This window comes from Rhinopithecus roxellana, chromosome 4 (assembly GCF_007565055.1).
Source record: "Rhinopithecus roxellana isolate Shanxi Qingling chromosome 4, ASM756505v1, whole genome shotgun sequence".
In the NCBI taxonomy this organism is placed as follows: Eukaryota; Metazoa; Chordata; class Mammalia; order Primates; family Cercopithecidae; genus Rhinopithecus; species Rhinopithecus roxellana.
The window spans coordinates 72,412,760-72,421,777 of NC_044552.1; positions in this window are offsets into that span (position 1 = coordinate 72,412,760).

The window sequence follows — 9,018 nt, forward strand, 5'->3', positions numbered from 1 at the left end:
TGAAACCCCGTCTCTACTAAAAATACAAAAATTGGCTGGGTGTGGTGGCAGGTGCCTGTAATCCCAGGTACTCGGGAGGCTGAGGCAGGAAAATTGTTTGAACCCAGGAGGTGGAGGTTGCAGTGAGCCGAGACTGTGCCATTGCACTCCAGCCTGGGTGACAGGGTAAGACTCCATCTCAAAAAAAAAAAAAAGCTTTTCATAGATGTCCTTTTTCTATTCCTATTTTGATAAGAGTTTTCATCATGAACTGATGCTGACTTTTGTTAAATGTCTTTTCTGCATATGAAATGGTCATGACTTTTTTCTCCTCTATGATGTTAATGTAATGAGTCACATTGATTTTTGAATGCTAGAAGAACCTTGCACTCATTCCTGGGATAAACATGGAGGATAAGGCAATGGTAAGGTGGAGGCAGAGATTGGAATGATGAGGCCACAACGCAAGGAACGCCTTCATCTACGTTGTAATATAAATATTTTTCATAAGATATATACTAAGATACGAAATTACCAACTGAAAGGCAATGAGCACCATTAATTATGATAACATTTATGGAGCTAACATTTATTGAGCACTTTTGACATGCACTTTATTAATTCATTTCATTCTCACAAGTGTGTGAAGTAGACACTATTATTATCCCCATTTCTTAGAATTTTAATTCAATTATTTTTTGTTTTTAGAGATGGAGTTCTTGCTATTGACCAGGTTGTCCCCATTTTAAAATTTTTAAATTATTATTATTATTATTATTATTATTATTATTATTATTATTATTTTTAGAGATGGGGGTCTTGCCCCTGTTGCCCAGACTGGAGTGCAGTGGGATGATCACGGTTCACTACAACTTTGAACTCCTGGGCTCAAGTTATCCTCCTATCTCAGTCTCCAAAGTAGCTGGGACTGCAGATGTGTGCCACTATGCCTGGCTAATTTTTAAAATGTTTGTAGAAATAGTACTCACTTTGTTGCCCAGGGTGGTCTTCAACTCCCGGACTCAAGCAATCCTCCTGCCTCAGCCTCCCAAACTCTTGGGATTACAAGCATGAGTCACTGTGTCCAACCTGTCCCCATTTTTAACAAATAAAAAAAAAAAAACTGAGACAGGTTAAATAGCTTGTATAAGTCACACAGCTGAAAAGCATCAGAGCCAGCCTCCTAACCATTTCTACCAGTGGTTCACAACGTGTTCTCCCTGGACCAGCAGCATCAGTATCACCTGGGAACTTTTTAGAAATACATCTTCTCAGGCCCCACTCTAAACCGCTGAATCTGAAACTCTGGAGGGGGCACTCAGCAATCTGCTTTAATGAGCCTCCAGGTGATTCTGATACATGCTGGAGTTTAAGAACCACTGACTTACGTGTACTCTTCTCACATATTCTCCCAAATTACTTTCCAAAGTGACTGTACTAATTACACCCCCAATGACAGTGTATGAGAATGCCCGTATCCTTTGGCTTTGCCAAAACTCACTGTGAGCAATCTTTAAATTATGAATTGATCTGACTGGCAAAAAGTAGTGTCTTGTGCCTTAAAAAAAAATGTGGTCTTCCTTCTAATGAGAGGGTCAGGTTCCGTCCCTTCTCCTGCCTCTGCTTGGGCCTCCTTCCCTTCCTAGTCTCTGGCTCCACTGAGGATTCTCAATTTTAAACTACTAACCTTGACAGGCAACTATGGGTGCTTGAGCACTCAATCTTAGCCTTTGGGAGTAGGGAGAAGCCAAATAGGTTATCTTACGTAAATACAACAATCTCATTTTGTTTACTGAGCATAAAATACAACATCTTTTTTAGTTCAACTTTTGTCAATGAAAATCTTTTTCTAAATTATACATTTTTCTTAGCTCTTTGTATACTTAATTGGTGCCAGCTACTGAACATGAATGAGGATGATAGGTAGAGGAGCAGAGGAGTTTTGTAGTCATCTGAAGTGTCTTAGTCCATTTTATGCTGCTATAACAGAATATCACAGACTATGTAATTTATAAAGGAAAGAAATTTATTTCTCACAGTCTGGAGGCTGGGAAGTCCAAGATCAAGGTGCTGGCATCTGACAAGGGCCTTCTTGCTGCATCATCCCATGGCATACTGCAGAAAGGCCAGAGAGTGCGAGAGGGCAAGAGGGAACAGAATTTGCTTTGATAACAAACCCAGTCTTGTGGTAACAAACCCAGGCCACAATAAAGACATTAGTGCATTCGTTCGTGAGAGCAGAGACTTCATAACCTAATCACCTCTTATTTCACCTCTCAACACTGTTGCATTGGAGATTAAGTTTCAACACATGAAATTTGAGGGACACATTCCACCAAAGTACCAAGGGATAACCTCTCAAGTATTTGGGGAAAACTACTGCCTGATCCCAACATTTTTTTTCAGGGTGGTTACATTTCTTATGACCAAGAACAGAAAAAAGTTGATTTACCCAGGGCTCCTATCAGTTGATTTCATGGCATTTCCCATTGTATTTTTCCCACATTGCAGAAAAGACCATAAACATTGAGCTGCTTAAATCTCACAGGGATGGTTTCTACTTATACTTTCTAGTAATGATTGAGTTGTGATAGTCACCTCTGCCTCAGCTGTATCAACACAGCATGACAAAAATTATACGGGTTTTGGAGACAAGGCAAACTTAGGCTTGATGCCAGCCCTTCTATACACAGGGCTCTGAGCTGTGTGACCTTAGATAAGCTACTGAACCTCTGTGATCTTATTTTAGTTTTTGTCAAATGCCAAAAATATTATTTACCTCACAGAGTTTAAAGAATAAATGAGATGAGTGCTGACCAGAGTGCCTGCCCCAAAGTAGATTCTCAATAAATGTGATTTCCTTTGGTTTGCAGTTTCCTCTCCAACTTATGCATTTGAATCTGTGATTCTGGTAGAAATATGAAGTTTAATGTTCGTTATCTCCTTCATTTGATGATCAGTCTTTTGACAGAGGATGACATCTGTATCTGTACAGATGACTGGGTTAGCCATTTTTCATGAGTGAATGCCAAGAAGGGCACCACTCCTCGTGCCTGGAGGCATTCCCACACGTGGCAGTCTATCTAACAAGCACCGGGCTGTCCAACAAGCACCAGGGCCTGGCTTCGTTAACAAAACTCTTGAAAAAATGAGGCACTCTTTCGTTGTGTTTTGGTGACATCGCCCATCACCTCCTTTTGTTCCTCCTACATCAGCAAGGAAAAGTTCACTAAATTGTATTTCTATACCATTTATAGCTGTGGTTCTACCAATAAGCAACTATTTTTTCTGGACATTCAATTGCAACATTAAAAAGAAGCCACCCAGCTAGTCTGGATCCACCTGCATCTGAGATTCTAAAGGGAACATAATTCCTCTATTTCTACACTGTGGTTCTCAAATTACCATCTGTACTTCCAACTCTTAAGTGATCATATCTTATAAGGCATGGCCTAGAGATTCACAAAACTTCTTAGTTGCAATACTTTTATACCATTTATATGAGAAAGACAGCCAGGAACAAAAATAACTTGTGAATTTTGAGAGAAAAAGAGATCATCCATCTGCAAGTAGATAGCAAGAGGAGTCCCTCTGATTACAGCAGCCCTAGTGCATGAGTGGATGGGAGTAGGAGCTCTCAGATTCCAGTTAGCTGGTAAGCACCACTCGGTGAGGCCTGATGGAGTTGGAGCAGTCAAGGTCTATAAGCTCCAAACCAATAAGACAGGGCTCCCTTCCAAAGTCCTGCCCTTAGGAGAAACTGCTGGGAAGCATCATCCCAATTGAGCAGGGCAAAGGAAAGAGAAGGTTCAAATGCAAGTGGAAAAGGGAGAAGAGGTGGATCCAGAAAACCCAAAGGCATATTTCTCCCTAGAGAATCTGTAGAAACTTTCTAAGTTTTTCTAACCACGGGCATTTCAATTCTACCCACATATCTAAACATCTTCTAAAAAGCACTTTCTCAATTTTCCAATGGCTTAAAAAAATCCACACATACTTTCATATAGGCAAGAAGTAGATTTGTATTTGCTTTTCTGCTCATACTATATATATAAAAGCTTTTTTGAGCTGAACAAGGAGCTTAGCATTAATTGTAATATATGCATATACATATTTTCATATATAATTACTTATTTGCTTAATAGGAACTTGAACAAGATGATTCAAAAAATAATTATAGGCCAAGTGGAGGCTTCTACCAACTAAATTGTATGAAAAATTCTCCTACGACTGTTTGTAACATTTTTTTTTTCTAGCAAGTTCTCAATGAGGAAACATAGGTTTTGAAGCAGAAATTCTTGTGTGTTTCATGTAGTCTTTTTTTTTTTTTTAAGACAGAGTCTCGCTCTGTCACCCAGGCTGGAGTGCGGTGACACAATCTTGACTCAGCAGTGATACAATCTGGGCTCACTGCAACCTCCACCCCCCCAGGTTCAAATGATTCTCATGTCTCAGGCTCCCCAGTAGCTGGGATTACAGGCGCCCACCACCAGGCCTGGCTAATTTTTATATTTTTGGTAGAGATGGAATTTCACTATATTGGTCAGGCTGGTTTCAAACTCCTGACCTCAAGGGATCTGCCCACCTCAGCCTCCCAAAGTGCTGAGATGACAGATGTGAGCCACTACACCCAGCCTCATGTAGTCTTAAAACTGCCTAGTGACTTTTCTCATAAGATTGCCCTGCATTATTTAGTTGTTCTGTTATCATTTAACATTTAGGCTTGTATCTTGACGTGAACTAAATAGTGTACTTGTTAGAGCAAGTACCATATTTCTGTTTTTGTTCATCTTTGAATCTCCCCAGGGCGTGGTACATATAATGAATGTCCAATTACATTGTTTAAGTGAGCTGTAGAAAATTAAGATTGGGCATATGGAATAACTTCCTAAATTGAAATTTTTCTAATTGGTTACTAATCTACACAGGCCATGTAACCTCACTGTTGGAAACCATCAACCGTTCCATTGCCCTGAGGGTGGTTTACATACTACGTGGCTTTTGACAGGCTCTTTGTATTGTTCCTGTCCCTATGTTCTGTGGGAAAAAAATAATGGAAAGGCTGAACATCTTATCTGGAACTTGCCCTGGCCAACAGAATGAACTTTTGTTTACTCCCAAGGCTAAGGAATAAAAACAATGGATCTATAATCTAGATCTTTTCACCAGATCTAGTTTCAGCAAACAAGCCTATCTCCAGCCTGCCACGGCCACCACACCCTTTCTAATTCAGAGAAAGCAGCAAATGGATTCTGCAACATTTTACACTGTTTTAAAAAATCAGCAAAACATTTCAAGTTAAAACTACCTAAAATCCTCCTTATCAATGCATCTGCACATAAAACTTATTAACGTGTAAATCCAACTTAAAATATTGTTCAGAAAGCCAAACAAATATTCTATCCATCCTAGTGTGTCACAAATGAATGTTTCATGAAACACTACTTTTATTGTCTTGTTCATAGATTTTTCACAAACAAAAGATTACATGGCCAAATACATCTGGAAAATTGTGGGTTAACACCACTAAAAAGAACAGGATCAGGCCAGCACGGTGGCTCATGCCTGTAATCCCAATACTTTAGGAGGCTGACCTGGGAGGATTGCTTGAACCCAGGAGTTTGAGACCAGCCTGACCAAAGCAAGACCCCATTTTTACAAAAAGTTAAAAAAAAAATTAGCCAGGCATGGTGGCTCATGCCTGTAGTCCCAGCTACTCTGAAGGCTGAGGCAGGAGGATCCTTTGAGCCTAGAAGTCAAGGCTGCAGTGAGTTGTGATGGCACCACTGCACACTAGCCTAGGTAACAGAGCAAGACCCATTTCAAAAGAAATAAAAAGAACAGAACTTCATCAGAGCCTTTTTTTTTTTTTTTTTTTTTGGAGACAGAGTCTTGCTCTGTTATTTAGGCTGGAGTATACTGATATGATCTTGGCTCCCTGCAACCTCTGCCCACCAGGCTCAAGTGATCCCCCCGCCTCAGCTTCCCAAGTAGCTGTGACTACAGGCGCATGCCACCACACCCGGCTAATTTTTATTTTTTTTGTAGAGACGGGATTTCACCACGTTGCCCAGCCTGGTCTCGAACTCCTGAGGTCAAGTGATCCACCCGTTTCAGCCTCCCAAAATCCTGGGATTACAGGCATGAGCCATGGTGCCCGGCCAAGCCTTTAATATGCTGATAACGTTGTGAATTTCCGGGAAGGTGATACAGTGCAACCTTTCCAAGCTTACCTCGCCAAAGAACTGTTTTTTTCTTGTACCTCCAAAGAATGCTCTGATGAAACAATTTGGAAATCCCTGGTTGCAACAGATGCTATTGTTGCCTCCTGCCCAGCCATCCTTTGCTTCCTCCTTGCTGTCAGAAGCTTGATTTGTTCACTCTGCCCAGAGTGGCCATGTCCTTCTGAGGAGGGTGGGCCCCTTCCTCAGCTCCAGATAAATACTGATTGGACCTAACCAAATACACTGAACTCTGTCATGGTCCATTTTCTGTGCTATGGTAAAATAGCACAGTCTGGGTAATTTACTTGGCTCATGGTTCTAAAGGATAGGAAGTTCACAATCAAATGGCCATGTTTGGTGAGGGCCTTCTTGCTATATCATGACATCGTAGAAGGCATCACATGGCCAAATAGGGGAAGAGTGCGTGAAACAGAGGAAACAGGGTGAACTCATCCTTTTATCAAGAGCCCACTCCTGCCATAACTAACCCACTCCTGTGAAGATGGCATTAGTCCATTCATGAAGTCAGAGCCCTCATAATCTGATCACCCCTTAAAGGTCCTATCTCATTTTTTTTTTTTTTTTTTTTTTTTGAGACGGAGTCTCGCTCTGTCACGCAGGCTGGAGTGCAGTGGTGCAATCTCAGTTCACTGCAAGCTCCACCTCCCAGGTTCACGCCATTCTCCTGCCTCAGCCTCCTGAGTAGCTGGGACTACAGGCACCTGCCACCATGCCCGGCTAATTTTTTTGTATTTTTAATAGAGACGGGTTTCACTGTGTTAGCCAGGATGGTCTCAATCTCCTGACCTCTTGATCCACCTGCCTCAGTCTCCCAAAGTGCTGGGATTATAGATGTGAGCCACCACGCCCAGCCAACCCATCTCTTAATATTATCACAATGGCAATTAAATGTCAGCATGAGTTTTGGAGAGGACATTCAAACTGTAGCATCTTGTTTGCCAAGCTATTGGTTTAAGCACGGTGTGTTAGTCCATTTGCATTGCTATTAGAAAATACCTGAGACTGGTTAATTTATAAAGAAAAGAGGTTTATTTTGGCTCACTGTATTAGTCCATTTTCACACTGCTATAAAGACACTATCTGAGACTGGGTAATTTATAAACAAAAGAGGTTTAACTGACTTATAGTTCTGCATGACTGGGGAGGCCTCAGGAAACTTACAATCATGGTGGAAGGGGAAGCAGTTGCCTTCTTTACAAGGCAGCAGGAGAGAGAGAGAGTACAGGGGAAAATGCCACATTTAAACCCTGAGATCTCATGAGAACTCCCTCACTATCATGAGAACAGCATAGGGGAAACCGCCCCCATGACCCAATCACCTCCTACCAGGTCCTCCCTCAACACATAGGGATTACAATTTGATATGAGATTTGGGTGGGGACACAGAGCCAAACTATATCTCTCACGGTTCTGCAGGCTGTACAAGAAGCATAGCACTGGCATCCACTTCTGGTGAGGTCTCAGGAAGCTTTCAATCATGGCAGAAGGTGAAGGGGGAGCAGTTGTGTCACATGACTAGGGAGAGAGAGGGAGAGAAAGAAGGAGGTGTCCAAGGCTCTTTAAACAACCAGCTCTTGTGTGAACTAATTTCCATGGGGAGCGCACTAAGCCATTCATGATGGATCCACCCCCATCACCCAAACACTTCCCACTAGGCTCCCCCATCTCCAACATTGAGGGTCACTTCAACATGAGATTTACAGGGGGCAAGCCTCCTAACCGTATCACAGGGAATGTAATATAATTCTGGCCAATAAAATTGGAGGGAAAATCTTCTGGGGGGGGATTCTAGTAGGATTTGTTTCAGCTTAAAAAGATAACCAAGACACCAAAATTCCCTTTTCTACCTGTGGACATTTGTAAATGATCTAGGAACTGTGGGAGCCATGTCAGGGCCATGAAGGGAGCTAGCCTCAAAGGCCAAGCTGAAACACAAGAACCAATAAGAACAAAGGTGGAAAGAGCTGGGATTCTTAAGAACAGCATCGAATTCATGATATAATCAGCCCTGGAACTGCCCTATCTCTGGATTTCTTTTCTGTGAGATTATAAATGACCTTAGTTTAAAAATACATTTTATTTAGATTTTCTGATATTAGCAGTCAAAATCATTCAGATATGGGGAGTTTAACCAGTCAGAGACTTATTTAATGCCATTAGCATGATTACAGAACATTCAAAACATTTTGTTTGGAAATCTTTATTGCTACAAAGCAGTGACTGATTACAAACTGAATGTCTCCTACTATTATTACTAGGGGCTGCAATCTTTATGTTTAGATGAATGACTCTAATATTACTATTTCTAGTGCCTCTGAATTAGGAAATTAAACATTTATTCCTTAGCAGCAGTGATGGGCTATAATGATAAACAATTCTCAAAGCACTGTAACAATGAAATCCATAACTAAGTGCTGAATTCCCTTGGAGCCTCTTAGGAGGCAGAACACGTTTAGCAGCCCTGTGCCTCTGCATGGCTGTCTGTTCGCGTGCTGCAGTGCCTAGGCTAAGACTATTCTCCCTTTTATCTTCAACAAATTTTCAATGAATCCTTCCTATATGCAAGGCACTAGAAGAGGTTCCTATCTTCTGTCCTCCAAACCTTAATCCCCCACCCCAAAAGTCCTACTTAGGCCTTGTCTCCATGAAGCCTCCCTAATTACTCCAGCCCCCATTGAGCAACCTCTTTGAAGAATTCATCCTAGATACCCAGGCTGAACCATGTGGTTTGGCATTTAATTGTATACATCTATATTTTTCTCATATTAGCTCATGTTTTCTTTACCCTACCCCA